Below are 14,441 nucleotides of genomic sequence, written 5' to 3'. Positions count from 1 at the left end.
ATGGCCGGAGGGGTATAAAACGACACAGCTACGTTGGAAAACAGTTTGTTGTCTCTTCACAAGGCAAACATCGACTGGTGTGACCCTCCATCACAGTCCTGGAATTTACCCAAGAGAAGTGAAAACACGCGTCCATCCCAGTCCCAAGACTTGGACCTGGACGTCCACAGCCATTTCATTATAACCAAAATCGGGAAGAACATAAACATCCATCAACAAGCAAATGGGTCAGGAGATCGGCCCATCCAGACCGGGGACTACTGCTCCAGGGGGAGAAGGAATGAACTGATACACGCAACAATGTTGGACAAACCTCAAAATAATCCTGCTGAGCCAAAGCAGCCAGACAAAAAATAGAACCTTCCATATGATTCCATTTATATAAAAGTCTAGAAAACGCAGACTGATCTACAGTGACAGAAAGCAGGTGGGTGGGAGGTTGGGGACAGGGATTCGGTTGGAAAGGGTAGGAAGGAGGAATTACAAAGGAACCCAGGAAACTTTTGGGGTGACAGATGTGTTTACTGTCTTGACTGTGGCCATGACCTCGTAGGGGTACACAGAGGTCAAAACTTGCCAGACTGTGTACTTTCGAACGTGTACAGTTTATTGTATATTAATGACCTCAGTAAAGCCGTAAGTCAATCAATGAAAACCTGCTCATTGAGATTTGTACTTTCAAAATTGAGCCAGGGGGGCCTGGGTGGCTCAGTCATTAAGCGTCTGCCTTCAGCTCAGGTCATGATCTCAGGGTCCTGGGTTTGAGCCCCACATTGGGCTCCCTGCTCGGTGGGAAGCCTGCTTTTTCCCTCTCCTGCTCTCCCTGCTTGTGTTCCCTGTTTCGCTGTCTCTCTCTCTCTCTCTGTCAAATAAATAAATAAAATCTTAAAAATAAAATAAAATAGAGTCAGGTACTCTAAGGGGATGAGTTCTAGCATATTGAAATTGTATGACTGTAGGTAAGTGACACCGTGAGAAACTTGACTTATAAAAATAAGATGGACACAAACTTGTGACGGATAGATAAGTCAGTCCTGGATATCCAGCACCAAGCACAGTGATTATAGACAGCAACACTGTGTCATAAACTTCAAAGTTGCTAAGAGACTAAATCTCTATTGTTCCTACCACAAAAAAGAAATGATAACAATGTGACGTGATAGAGGTGTTAGCTAATACTCTAGGGGTAATCATATTGCAACAGAAAAATGTAGCTGATTGACACACAGGTACACCTTGAGCTTACGCAATGTTACCTGTCAGTTGTATTTCAATTTAAAAAAATGGGTGAACAGAAAGGCTGTAAAGCAGAGTGAAACTGTCTACACTGAATCTAAGGGCCGAGTGTGGGGTATTCAGTGTCTAATCCTTTGGATTGTTCTGCATGTTTGAAATATTTTATCTTAAAGTGCAGGTGAGGGGCACCTGGCTGGCTGGCTGAGGTGGGAGAGCCCGTGACTCTCAGTCTTGGGGTTGTGGATTCGAACCCAACATGGCGTGTAGAGGTTACTTAAAAAACCAAAATCTTTAAAAACGAATAAAAAAATAAAATGGGGGAAAGAGGGTTTTCTCTCTTCACAGCACACTGAGACCAGAAGTGTAGGCTGTCCCCCCTTCTCCGTCCCCCACCCTGAACCAACAAATTCCCCATCTCTCTGGACCCCAGCTGGGGGTCCAACACTTCAACTCAATTCTGACTCTCACTACCCGCAGTCACCACAGACCCCACAGATGAAGGGCTCTCGGTCCCTCAAGACTGGCCACCACTTCAGATCCCAGTCCCGGGTCCCAGTTTTGTCCACCTATACTTTTTTTAAAATTTTTTATTTTTTATAAACATATAATATATTTTTATCCCCAGGGGTACAGGTCTGTGAATCGCCAGGTTTACACACTTCACAGCACTCACCAAAGCACATACCTCCCCAATGTCCATAACCCCACCCCCCTTCTCCCAAGCCCCCTCCCCCCAGCAACCCTCAGTTTGTTTTGTGAGATTAAGAGTCATTTATGGTTTGTCTCCCTCCCAATCCCATCTTGTTTCATTTATTCTTCTCCTACCCGCTTAACCCCCCATGTTGCATCTCCACTTCCTCGTATCAGGGAGATCATATGATAGTTGTCTTTCTCCGATTGACTTATTTCGCTAAGCATGATACGCTCTAGTTCCATCCATGTTGTCGCAAATGGCAAGATTTCATTTCTTTGGATGGCTGCATAGTATTCCATTGTGTATATATACCACATCTTCTTTATCCATTCATCTGTTGATGGACATCTAGGTTCTTTCCATAGTTCGGCTACTGTAGACATTGCTGCTATAAACATTCGGGTGCACATGCCCCTTCGGATCACTACGTTTGTATCTTTAAGGTAAATACCCAGTAGTGCAATTGCTGGGTCATAGGGTAGTTCTATTTTTAACATTTTGAGGAACCTCCATGTTGTTTTCCAGAGTGGTTGCACCAGCTTGCATTCCCACCAACAGTGTAGGAGGGTTCCCCTTTCTCTGCATCCTCCCCAGCATCTGCCATTTCCTGACTTGTTAATTTTAGCCATCTGACTGGTGTGAGGTGATATCTCATTGTGGTTTTGATTTGTATTTCCCCGATGCCGAGTGATGTGGAGCACTTTTTCATGTGTCTGTTGGCCATCTGGATGTCTTCTTTGCAGAAGTGTCTGTTCATATCTTCTGCCCATTTCTTGATTGGATTATTTGTTCTTTGGGTGTTGATTTTGCTAAGTTCTTTATAGATTTTTGACACTAGCCCTTTATCTGATATGTCGTTTGCAAATATCTTCTCCCATTCTGTCAGTTGTCTTTTGGTTTTGTTAACTGTTTCCTTTGCTGTACAAAAGCTTTTGATCTTGATGAAATTCCAATAGTTCATTTTTGCCCTTGCTTCCCTTGCCTTTGGCGATGTTCCTAGGAAGATGTTGCTTCAGCTGAGGTCAAAGAGGTTGCTCCCTGTGTTCTCCTCAAGGATTTTGATGGATTCCTTTCTCACATTGAGGTCCTTCATCCATTTTGAGTCTATTTTTGTGTATGGTGTGAGGAAATGGTCTAATTTCATTTTTTTTCATGTGGCTGTCCAATTTTCCCAACACCATTTATTGAAGAGGCTGTCATTTTTCCATTGGACATTCTTTCCTGCTTTGTCGAAGATTAGTTGACCATAGAGTTGAGGGCCTATTTCTGGGCTCTCTATTCTGTTTCATTGATCTATATGTCTGTTTTTGTCCAGTACCATGCTGTCTTGATGATGACAGCTTTGTAATAGAGCTTGAAGTCCGGAATTGTGATGCCACCAACTTTGGCTTTCTTTTTCAATATTCCTTTGGCTATTCGAGGTGTTTTCTGGTTCCATATAAATTTTAGGATTATTTGTTCCATTTCTTTGAAAAAGATGGATGGTACTTTGATAGGAATTGCATTAAATGTGTAGATTGCTTTAGGTAGCATAGACATTTTCACAATATTTATTCTTCCAATCCAGTAGCATGGAACATTTTTCCATTTCTTTGTGTCTTCCTCAATTTCTTTCATGACTACTTTATAGTATAGATTCTTTGCCTCTTTGGCTAGGTTTATTCCTAGGTATCTTATGGTTTTGGGTGCTATTGTAAATGGGATTGACTCATTAATTTCTCTTTCTTCTGTCTTGCTGTTGGTGTAGAGAAATGCAACTGATTTCTGTGCATTGATTTTATATCCTGACACTTTATTGAATTCCTGTACAAGTTCTAGCAGTTTTGGAGTGGAGTCTTTTGGGTTTTCCACATATAGTATCATATCATCTGAGAAGAGTGATAGTTTGACTTCTTCTTTGCTGATTTGGATGCCTTTAATTTACTTTTGTTGTCTGATTGCTGAGGCTAGGACTTCTAGTACTATGTTGAATAGCAGTGGTGATAATGGACATCCCTGCCGTGTTCCTGACCTTAGCGGAAAAGCTTTCAGTTTTTCTCCACTGAGAATGATATTTGTGGTGGGTTTTTCAGAGATGGCTTTGATAATATTGAGGTATGTGCCCTCTATCCCTACACTTCGAAGAGTTTTGATCAGGAAGGGATGCTGTACTTTGTCAAACGCTTTTCCAGCATCTATTGAGAGTATCATATGGTTCTTTTTCTTTCTTTTATTAATGTGTTGTATCACATTGATTGATTTGCAGATGTTGAACCAATCTTGCAGCTCTGGAATAAATCCCACTTGGTCATGGTGAATGATCCTTTTAATGTACTGTTGAATCCTATTGGCTAGTATTTTGGTGAGAATTTTCGCATCTGTGTTCATCAAGGATATTGGTCTATTGTTCTCTTTTTTGATGGGATCCTTGTCTGGTTTGGGGCTCAAGGTGATGCTGGCCTCATAAAATGAGTTTGGAAGTTTTCCTTCCATTTCTATTTTTTGGAACAGTTTCAGGAGAACAGGAATTAGTTCTTCTTTAAATGTTTGGTAGAATTCCCCCGGGAAGCTGTCTGGTCCTGGGTTTTTGTTTGTTTGGAGATTTTTGATGACTGTTTCAATCTCCTTACTGGTTATGGGTCTGTTCAGGCTTTCTATTTCTTCCTGGTTCAGTTGTGGTAGTTTATATGTCTCTAGGAATGCATCCATTTCTTCCAGATTGTCAAATTGGTTGGCGTAGAGTTGCTCATAGTATGTTCTTATAATTGGTTGTATTTCTTTGATGTTAGTTGTGATCGCTCCTCTTTCATTCATGATTTTATTTATTTGGGTCCTTTCTCTTTTCTTTTTGATAAGTCTGGCCAGGGGTTTATCAATCTTATTAATTCTTTCAAAGAACCAGCTCCTAGTTTCATTGATTTGTTCTATTGTTTTTTGGTTTCTATTTCATTGATTTCTGCTCTGATCTTTATGATTTCTCTTCTGCTGGGTTTAGGGTTTGTCCACCTATACTTTTGACCTACCAGCTATCCACGGAAGTTTCCCTCCAGTGCCTCCTTAGGTTTGAGAATTCAAGAATTCACTATGGCAGCTCACAGAATGCAGGGAAACCCTTTTCTTATCTTTATCAGTCCATCACAAAGGATTTTATGAAGGATCCAGATGAACAGCCAGATGAAGAGTATGGGGCGAGGAGGAGGAGATCCAGAGTGTAAGAAGTTCTGTGCTGTGAGGTATGCCACCCTCCCACGATGTGGGTGCTTTCACTGATCCCTGGGCTTTAGAAGTTCTTGTGCAGGAAATGAGATGAAGACCAAGTATATGTTTCTTATAGCTCAGTCTCACAGCAGGACTGCCCAGTGGAGAAGAAACTGAAGAGATCTAACAACTCGACAAAACACGGGACCCTTAGCTAGGATCCTGGTTCATTTATTTCTTTCCTTTCCTCTTCTCTTCTTCTTTCTTCCTTCCCTTCCCTCCCCTCCCCTCCCTTCCCCTCCCTCCCTCCCTCCCTCCCTCCCTTCCTTCCTTCCTTCCTTCCTTCCTTTCTTCCAGAAATCTCTATACCCAACATGAGGCTTGAACTCACAACCCTGAGATCGAGAGTTGCACGCTCCACAGACTATGACAGCCAGGTGCCCCTAAGGATCCTAGTTCAAACAAACCAGCTCAAGAGACCAGGGGGACACTTGAATATGAAGAAGGACTCATTGTCAAGGAATTACTCTCCTGTATTGTGTGTGTGTGTGTGTGTGTGTGTGTGTAGGGGGAAGCTGTCCTTATGTTTTAGGGACACACACCAAATATTGTGGGGTGAGACGTCCTGCTGTCTGGGGTTTGCTTTAAAACACTTCAGCACGGGATTTCCTAAATGATGCTGAGCGGAGCGAGCCTGGTGTCAAAAGTGCACACTGTGTGATTCCATGTATAGAATGTTCTAGAAGGAGCAAAACCAACTCATGGTATTGGAAGTCAGGTTGGAGCTGAAAATAAAGAGCTATGGTGAGAGGCAAATAGAGTGTTTCTTTAGGATCAAAGAATTGTCATTTAGCCTGGGTGGCTCAGCCTATAAATCAGCTCAGGTCATGATCCCAGGGTCCTGGGACTGAGTGTCGGGCTCCCTGCTCAGCAGGGAGCCTGCTTCTCCCTCCGCCTGCTGCTCCCCCTGCTTGTGCTCGCTCACTCTCTCAAATAAATAAACAAAATCTTAAAAAGAAAAATTTCAGGGATGCCTGGGTGGCTCGGTTGGTTAAGCAGTTGCCTTCAGCTCAGGTCATGATCCCAGCGTCCTGGGATCGAGTCCTGCATCGGGCTCCTTGCTCCGCAGGGAGCCTGCTTCTCCCTCTGACTCTGCCTGCCACTCTGTCTGCCTGTGCTCGCTCTCACTCGCTCTCTCTCTCTCTGACAAATAAATAAATAAAATCTTTAAAAAAAAAAAATTCAATTGGTCCTAACAGGCTCAGTCGCTTTTTTGTATCAATAAACGTAGCTACTCCTAGTATGCTCTCCTTAACTATTCTGTCTCCAAAAGTCTGCAACCAACATTCTGAAGATCAAGATTCCCGCATCCTATTTACCACACAACAATTGCTTGTAAGACAAGCCATTTTGGCCTGTCCCAAGAGTTTGGGCCCTCCGCTCCACAGTTCACTTCTCTGCCCTAGCCCCTCCCACTCTTTTGGGAGGGGGATGGGGGTAGAGAGAGACAGACTCTTAAGTAGACTCCACTCTGAAGTAGACTCCACTCCCAGCATGTGAGCCTGACGGGGGCTCAATCCCATCACCCTAAGCCCAAACAAGGCCGCTTAACTGACTGAACCAGTTAAGTTAACTGACTGGTTAACTGACTGAACCAGGCACCCCAGGCTCCATGTTTAAATGGCTCCTCCAGTTCATGGCCATTTTTCATGGTGGTTAATTTGGGGGAGGTGGTAGTGCCAGGGGAGGGGGTATGCACACATGTTACACTTCAGGATAAGGTTCTAGGCAAACACCTGGGGGGAAGCACGGGGTTTGTTCAGGAGACAGAAGCAGGTGCAGCAGGAATCCCAAGCCAAAGCCTTTACCAGGGTTTATGCAGGGGTGGGTTGAAGGGTTTAGGATTGGCTACTTCCTATAATTCTGGTCGGCTTTGGGATATAGGGGCAGTCTCTAGTCGCCTGGTATCTGGTCCTGGGTGACTTAAAGCAGGGGAAATAGTGGGTTAGTGTGAGGGTTGACTAAAGAGGGTATCTGGGGACTATGGGTTCAGGATGGGTCAGTTTGCATCTGAAAGGTGTGCTAGTAAGCACCTTGTTATCTTTAAGGGTCAGAGAGCCTGGGTCGGGGAGGGGCTATTTTCCCTGGACCTCTAACCCCTAAATGTCAACATAAGATGCAGAAAAATGTTGAAGTGATTAATATGCTTGTAAATGCGTGATCTCACGTAGCAAACGCGATTCTGCGGGTGTGATTAAATTAAGGATCTTGAGATGGAGAAATGATCCTGGAATAACCAGGGGAGTCCAATCTGATCACAAGGGTCCCTGTAAGAGGGAAGCACAGGGGAGATTTGATACACACTCAGAAAAGGAGGAGATGGTGTCGTGCAGACAGACACAGAGTTACCCTAGAAGGCACAAGAGGCAAGGAAACAATGGATTCTTCCCTGGAGGCTCCAGTGGGAACCCGTCCACCTCAATTTAACACCAGAAGACTCACTTCAGACTTCCGGCCTCCAGAACTCTAAGACAAGAAATATAAGCTGCTTGAAATCACTTAGTCTGTGATGATGTGTTGCAGCAACCGTGGGAAACTAACACAGTTGGTCTATTTCAGGGTTGAATGAGAAGTAGGGAACCAGCGATGGGAAAATGCCTGGATTGGAGCAGACCAAGGTTAATTGGGATGCTTCCAGCCTCTAGCATCAGGGGCCCTGTCCCCTCAGCTAGGGCTCCTCTCTCTGCACTAAGGTCAAGGGGCTGTGGTCCTGGAACCTAAAGAGACACAGCCCCAGTCTTGTTTCAGATTCCCAAGACTGTACAGAGTCTGTTACAGAATAGTCACTGGCAGGATGTGGGGGGAACTTTATCCCCCTCTTCAAACCTGTGGTTGGGAATCCTGAGACAAGACCAGGTCGCCCTTAACACCTGGAGAGGGGGTCCCCAGAGGGGGTTATGGACATTTAGTCCATGAGACTAGGGGTGTCCCAACTTGACTTCCAGGAACTGGGGAGCAAATGGCATTCTTGGAAATCACCCCTGATATTCATGTTCATGAAAACACAGGCTCAGGATGGAACAGCTGACAATCATGAAGGAGGAAAAGAGGAAGAGAGTCATGGCCATGTTTTTTATCATGGTAAAAGAATTGGGAACGGGTGGCTCAGTGGGTTAAAGCCTCTGCCTTCGGCTCGGGTCATGATCCCAGGGTCCTGGGATCGAGCCCCGTGTCGGGCTCTCTGCTTGACAGGGGGCCTGCTTCCCTTCCTCTCTCTCTGCTTACCTGAGATCTCTCTCTGTCAAATAAATAAATAAAATCTTAAAAAAAAAAGAGAGAATTGGGAACGACCCAGATGGTATCAGGAAGACAATAATTAAATAAGTCAGGACTTCATGAATATGGTATGCCATGTGTTTCAAACCACAAGCAGGTGGGAGGGACAATCAGCCCTTGGAGGCATGTTAACTGACAAAGGCAAGTTACAGTACAATTCATACAGTATGATGTGCAAGGTTTAGGTGGGAAAAGATCTGCAGAAGTACGTATTTATAAAGGTTCAGACATGTGGGAAATACATGGGGATAAAAACCTGCGTGGGGTGGGAGGGTTGCCTGGGTGGCTCAGCGGGTTAAGCTTCTGCCTTCAGCTCAGGTCATGATCTCAGGGTCCTGGGATCGTATTGGGCTCTCTGTTCAGCAGGGAGACTGCTTCTATCTCCACCCCTCCCCCTGCTCTGCTCTCTCGCTTTCAAATAAATAAATAAATAAATAAATAAATAAATAAATAAATAAAAAGAAATAACAAGTAACACTGAGACCCATTTATTTCCAGGTTTTATTTTTGTAAAACTGTGTTGTTAGCACCCTCTTTTTGTCTCCAATTTCCTATATATAGATAAAATTTATTTTTATCTATATACATATATAATGCACACTATATATGTCCCCTCTATGTTGCATATGTGTGTATATATATACTATGTACAATATATACATACATAGTATATATATATACACATATATATATAATCTTCCCTAGGAGAGGATAATACTGCATATGTCATTTTATATCTTACTGTTTTACACATTATTTTATTTTATTTTTTGTTAATTAATTATTTTTATTAACATATAATGTATTATTTGGCCCAGGGGTACAGGTCTGTGAATTGCCAGGTTTACACACTTCACAGCACTCACCATAGCACATACCCTCCCCAGTGTCTGTCACCCAACCACCCTCTCCCTACCCCCCACCCCCCAGCAACCCTCAGTTCGTTTTGTGAGATTAAGAGTCTCTTATGGTTTTACACATTATTTTAAACATAATAAGCATTTGCTGTGGTTTCAGGCTCTTCATAAACATGATTTCTAATGCCTGCTTCAGAGTCTAGGGATAGATTCTCATTTATTCCCCAGTTCCCTGCTGTTGGCCATTTGGTTCATTTCCAGGATCTCACTGGGGTAATTACGTCTGTGTCCAGCACTGGTTCTGCATTTTTGGATTTGTTTCCGCCCATCTCCAGACAGAATCCCTGACTGCCCAGAGGAAGTGAACACTCGTTCTGAAGAGAATTCTCTTTCTTTGCACTCAAAAACAAACAAAACAAAACAAACAAATAAACAAACAAAGCAATTGCATCCATATTTTTTTAAAGAGTTTGGAGATACAGATAAGCAAAAAACAAAAACAGAAACCGTTGGCGATTCTGCCATTATTTGCTATTGAGTTGTCCAGTAATTTAAAAATTATGGATCATTTTCCTTCTGTTTCTTGCTGAGAACATATTACACAGCACTTCTGAATCCTGCTTACTTTTACCTAATAGACCATAAAACATAAAAACATTTTCCCATTTCATTTACAACAATTGCATGATATTCCATAATGCTACTGAACCTATAAAGTTTTTTAAAAATTTATTCATTTGACAGAGAGCACAAGTAGGCAGAGAGAAAGGCAGAGAGAGAGGAGGAAGCAGGTTCCCTGAGCCTGAGCAGAGAGCCCCATGTGGGGCTTGATCCCAGGACCCTGAGATCATGATCCGAGCCTAAGGCAGAGGCTTAACCCGCTGAGCCACCCAGGCACCCCTATAAAGTCTATTAGTATAAATATTTGTTATATCCAATTCTGTGGGTTTAAAAAAAACTTACAAATAATGCAATAGGGAAAATCATCATGTATAAACTTTTGTGCAGATCTTATGTTATTTTCCTAGAACCTAGTCCCAGGAATGGAATACTGGAAAAGAGTGCCAAGTCAGTTTCTAGAAAGGTTAAAATAATCTCTGTGTATTCATAATAAGCTCGGTCTGGCAGGATTTGTGTCCCTGCATTTTTGTTATCATTGAATGTCATTATTTTATGAGCCCTTTGATAATGCATAAGTGAACAGTTCACTCTCATTTTCATTTATATAAATAAATAAATATATTATATATCCACTCAATAAATCAAAAAATAGTTATTGAGCACCTGTTACATGTCTAGGCTCAGGGGAACAAAAGAGACTCATATTCTAGAGGATGTAGGAAGGGTGATGGGCAGCCAACTAATAAATCATTGAACAAGGTTATCTCAGAGAGTGATACATTCCATTAAGAGAGCTCATAATGAAAATCAATGTAGGGGTACCTGGGAGGCTCAGTAGTTAAGCATCTGCTTTCAGCTCAGGTCATGATCTCAGGGTCCCGGGATCGAGCCCTGTATTGGGCTCCCTGCTCAACGAGGAGTCTGCTTCTTCCTCTCCCACTCCCCCTGCTTATGTTCCCTCTCTCGTTGTGTCTGTCTGTCAAATAAATAAATAAAATCGTAAAAAAGAAACGTGTTCTCACGAGTTTGTAATCCATTGTAGTTCTGCCTGTGACTTCTCTGTTCCCATTCTTTGCCCATTTTATCAGTATTGAGGTTCAGCATCTTCTAGTCTTTTTTCCCTTCCCTGCCCCAAGCTCAGCATTTTCTTTTTCTTTACGCTTTATCCCATCTATGGCAAAAACAGTGGTAGTACCGTGTATTGACCATCTGCCCTGTGGCAGTGATTCTACTAAATGTCCTGCCCTCGTTATCTTGGGCAATTTTGCCAGGTACATAGTTATTACCTTCACTTCACAGATACAATTTGAGGTTCAGAGAGGTTAAGCAACTCGCCCAAAGCCACACAGCTTAAGTGGGACAGCCCAGGCTTCCCCTCACCAGGCAATTTTGTTCCTAAAAAGCCTGAGATACTAGTTGTCTTATCTGATTATTTGCTTCCCTGGCAACAATAACTTTTCTTTTAAAATTTTAATTAGATTACAATGCACATATAAAAAAGAACACAGTTCAGTAGTGGAAAACAGGGTGAATTAATTCTAAGCGGACACACCAGTTATCCAGCACCCTGATTGGAACAAAACGGGAAAACCTTGCCTCCTGTGCCCTGTGGTGCTCCTGCCAAGGTAATCATGCCCATGACTTCTCATACCTGGTAATCATATTTTATTTTACTTTATTTTATTAAAGATTTTTAAATCTTTATTTGTCAGAGAGAGAGAGAGAGAGGCAGGCTGAGGAAGAAGCAGGCTTCCTGCTAAGCAATGAGCCTGACACAGGACTCGATCCCAGGACCCCAGGATCATGATCTGATCCCACTCACTTAACTGACAGAGCCACACAGATGCCCCACGACTATTTATTATTGATGAAGGGTGCCCGTTCCGTAAAGTTAGATGTCAATTGTTTTAAATCAATACACTGAAATAATTGTTTCAAGTAGAAAGACAATCTCACAAGTTATTGTCCTGAAGGTCACTGGATGTTTCTGTCCCTAAAACTTCATCATCTCGGGACACCTGGGTGGCTCAGGTCAAATGCCTTTGGCCTTTGGCTCAGGTCATGATCCTGGGGTCTGGGGATCAAGTTCCACATGAGGATCCCAGCTCATGGGAGTCTGCTTTCCCCTCTCTCTCTGCCTGCCTCTCTGCCTACTCGTGATCTCTCTCTGTCAAACAAATAAATGAAATCTTAAAAAAAAAAAATGTTCCAGAGATCTATTGCACAACATAGTGTCTAAAGTTAACAATATGGTATTGTGTACTTAAAACTTTGAAAAGAATGTGCTATGGTGAGTGCTGTGAAGTGTGTAAACCTAGTGATTCACAGACCTGTACCCCTGGGGCTAATAAAACATTTTAAGTTAATTTAAAAATTTTAAAAATTTTTAAAAAAGACTTTGGAAAGACTGTAGCTCTTTATTAAGTATCCTTACCTGAAAAACAAAAAATAAAAGCAAAGGGGTGCCTGGGTGGCTCAGTGGGTTAAGGCCTCTGCCTTCAGCTCAGGTCATGATCCCAGGGTCCTGGGATCGAGCCCCTCATTGGGCTCTCTGCTCGGCAGGGAGCCTGCTTCCTCCTCTGTCTCTGCCTAATTGTGATCTCTGTCTGTCAAATAAATAAATAAAATCTTAAAAATAAATAAATAAAAGCAAAAATCAACAAAGACAAACCACACACACAAGAGGACACAGGAAACTCTTGGAGGTGATGGTATTATTACATAGACTGTGGTGATGGTAACACGAGTGTATACGTATGTTTAAAGTCATCAAATTGTACACATTATGTGAAGTTTTTGTATATCAGTTATACCTCAATAAAGCTGGAGAAAACCTAAGTGGGTTACTTACACTAAAACAGAAGACAAAATTCAAATGATCCAGACTGCACGTTTCATGCCCACCCCCAAATTTGTTTTACAAGTTTGTTTTGTATCCCTGAATACCTTTCGTCTGAGCATGTATATGTATGTGCCTCAAAAAGTAGCTTTGGATTACTGTTGCTTTCTACTCTTTTTCTTTTGTAAATAGCATTGTACTGCACTCAGTGTTGTGTAACTTGGGTTTTTCAGTTGACCATACATCCTAAAACTCTTTCTCTATCAGTCCAAGACTCCTTCCCATTTTTGATTTTTTTTAAAGTTCCTTCATTTATTTGAGAGAGAGGGTGCATGTGAGATTAAGGGGAGGGGGCAGAGGGAAAGAATCTTCAAGCAGATTCCCCTCTGAGCATGGGATGCGATGAAGCAGGGCTTGATCCCATGACCCATGAGATCATAACCTGACCTGAAACCAAGAGTTGGATGCCTAACTGACAGAGCCACCCAGGGGACCTTCCTTCTCATTTTTTTTTTAAAGATTTTATTGATTTATTTGACAGGCAGAGATCACAAGTAGGCAGAGAGGCAGGCAGAAAGAGAGGAGGAAGCAGGCTCCCAGCTGAGCAGAGAGCCCAATGCGGGGCTCGATCCCAGAACCCTGGGATCATGACCTGAGCCGAAAGCAGAGGCTTTAACCCACTGAGCCACCCAGGCGCCCCCTTCCTTCTCATTTTTTAAACAGTTGTATAATATTTCATAGAACAGATGCCCCCCTTTTATGAAGCCACTTCCTATCGAGGAGCATTGAGGAAGCTTCGAATTTGGGGGGCTTTTACTTTAATGATGATCAAAGACAAATACACTATAGACAGAGAGGATCTGGACAGAGTGGAAGTATTGCTTCAGATTCTATAGTCAGACCTACACAAATATCTCTCTCCCTTGCTAGAAAAATCCAGCCAGCAGATCTGGACTTGCTTGCATAGCCCTTGGGCACACCGCCTTCACGTCCAAGGTCAAGCCCCAGCCCTGTCTCTTCCTAAGTGTTTATGGCCATGGTCCAGGACCATGAGCTCTCAGAGCCTCTGTTTTCTCTTCTGTAAAATGGGCTGATAACGATATCTGTCTCTGAGACCTGTTAGGACAACATCTGTGGCCTGGTGAGTGTTCAGTGTGGTATTAAACACTCAAGCTGTTGCTTTTCTTATCAAGCTAAACATACCCCCACTTTCTGACCCCACCATCCCACTCCTAGGTATTTACCCAAGTGTCATTACAACAGAGATCCATGTTGAGACCTGCACATAGCTCGTTCACCCTTGTCCTGAACTGAAAAAGATCCAATAGAAGGCGGATGGACAGACCGTGGTCCGTCTCTATAATGGCATACACCGCAGCAGTAAGGAAGGAACAAAGCCAACAACAGGGATGCACTTCCAAATCGTTGTTCTGTGGAAACGGGTGCAGACTCTAAAGATACCAGCTGGCAGTCTCCACTCACGTGAGGTTCAAGGAGACTTTCTGTAGAACAGGGATGTTCTAGATCTTCTTTGGGCCGTGCTTATAGAACTGTATGGATTTGTTAACACCCATCTAGCTGCACTCCTGCGATTGTGAGTGTGACCCTATGTCAACTACACCTCAATGAAAATGAAGTAAAGGGGGGCCCTGGGTGGCTCAGTCGGTTGAGCATCTGCCTT

Source organism: Mustela erminea, chromosome 19 (assembly GCF_009829155.1).
Source record: "Mustela erminea isolate mMusErm1 chromosome 19, mMusErm1.Pri, whole genome shotgun sequence".
Lineage (NCBI taxonomy): Eukaryota > Metazoa > Chordata > Mammalia > Carnivora > Mustelidae > Mustela > Mustela erminea.
Note: the sequence above shows the minus strand (reverse complement) of the source record.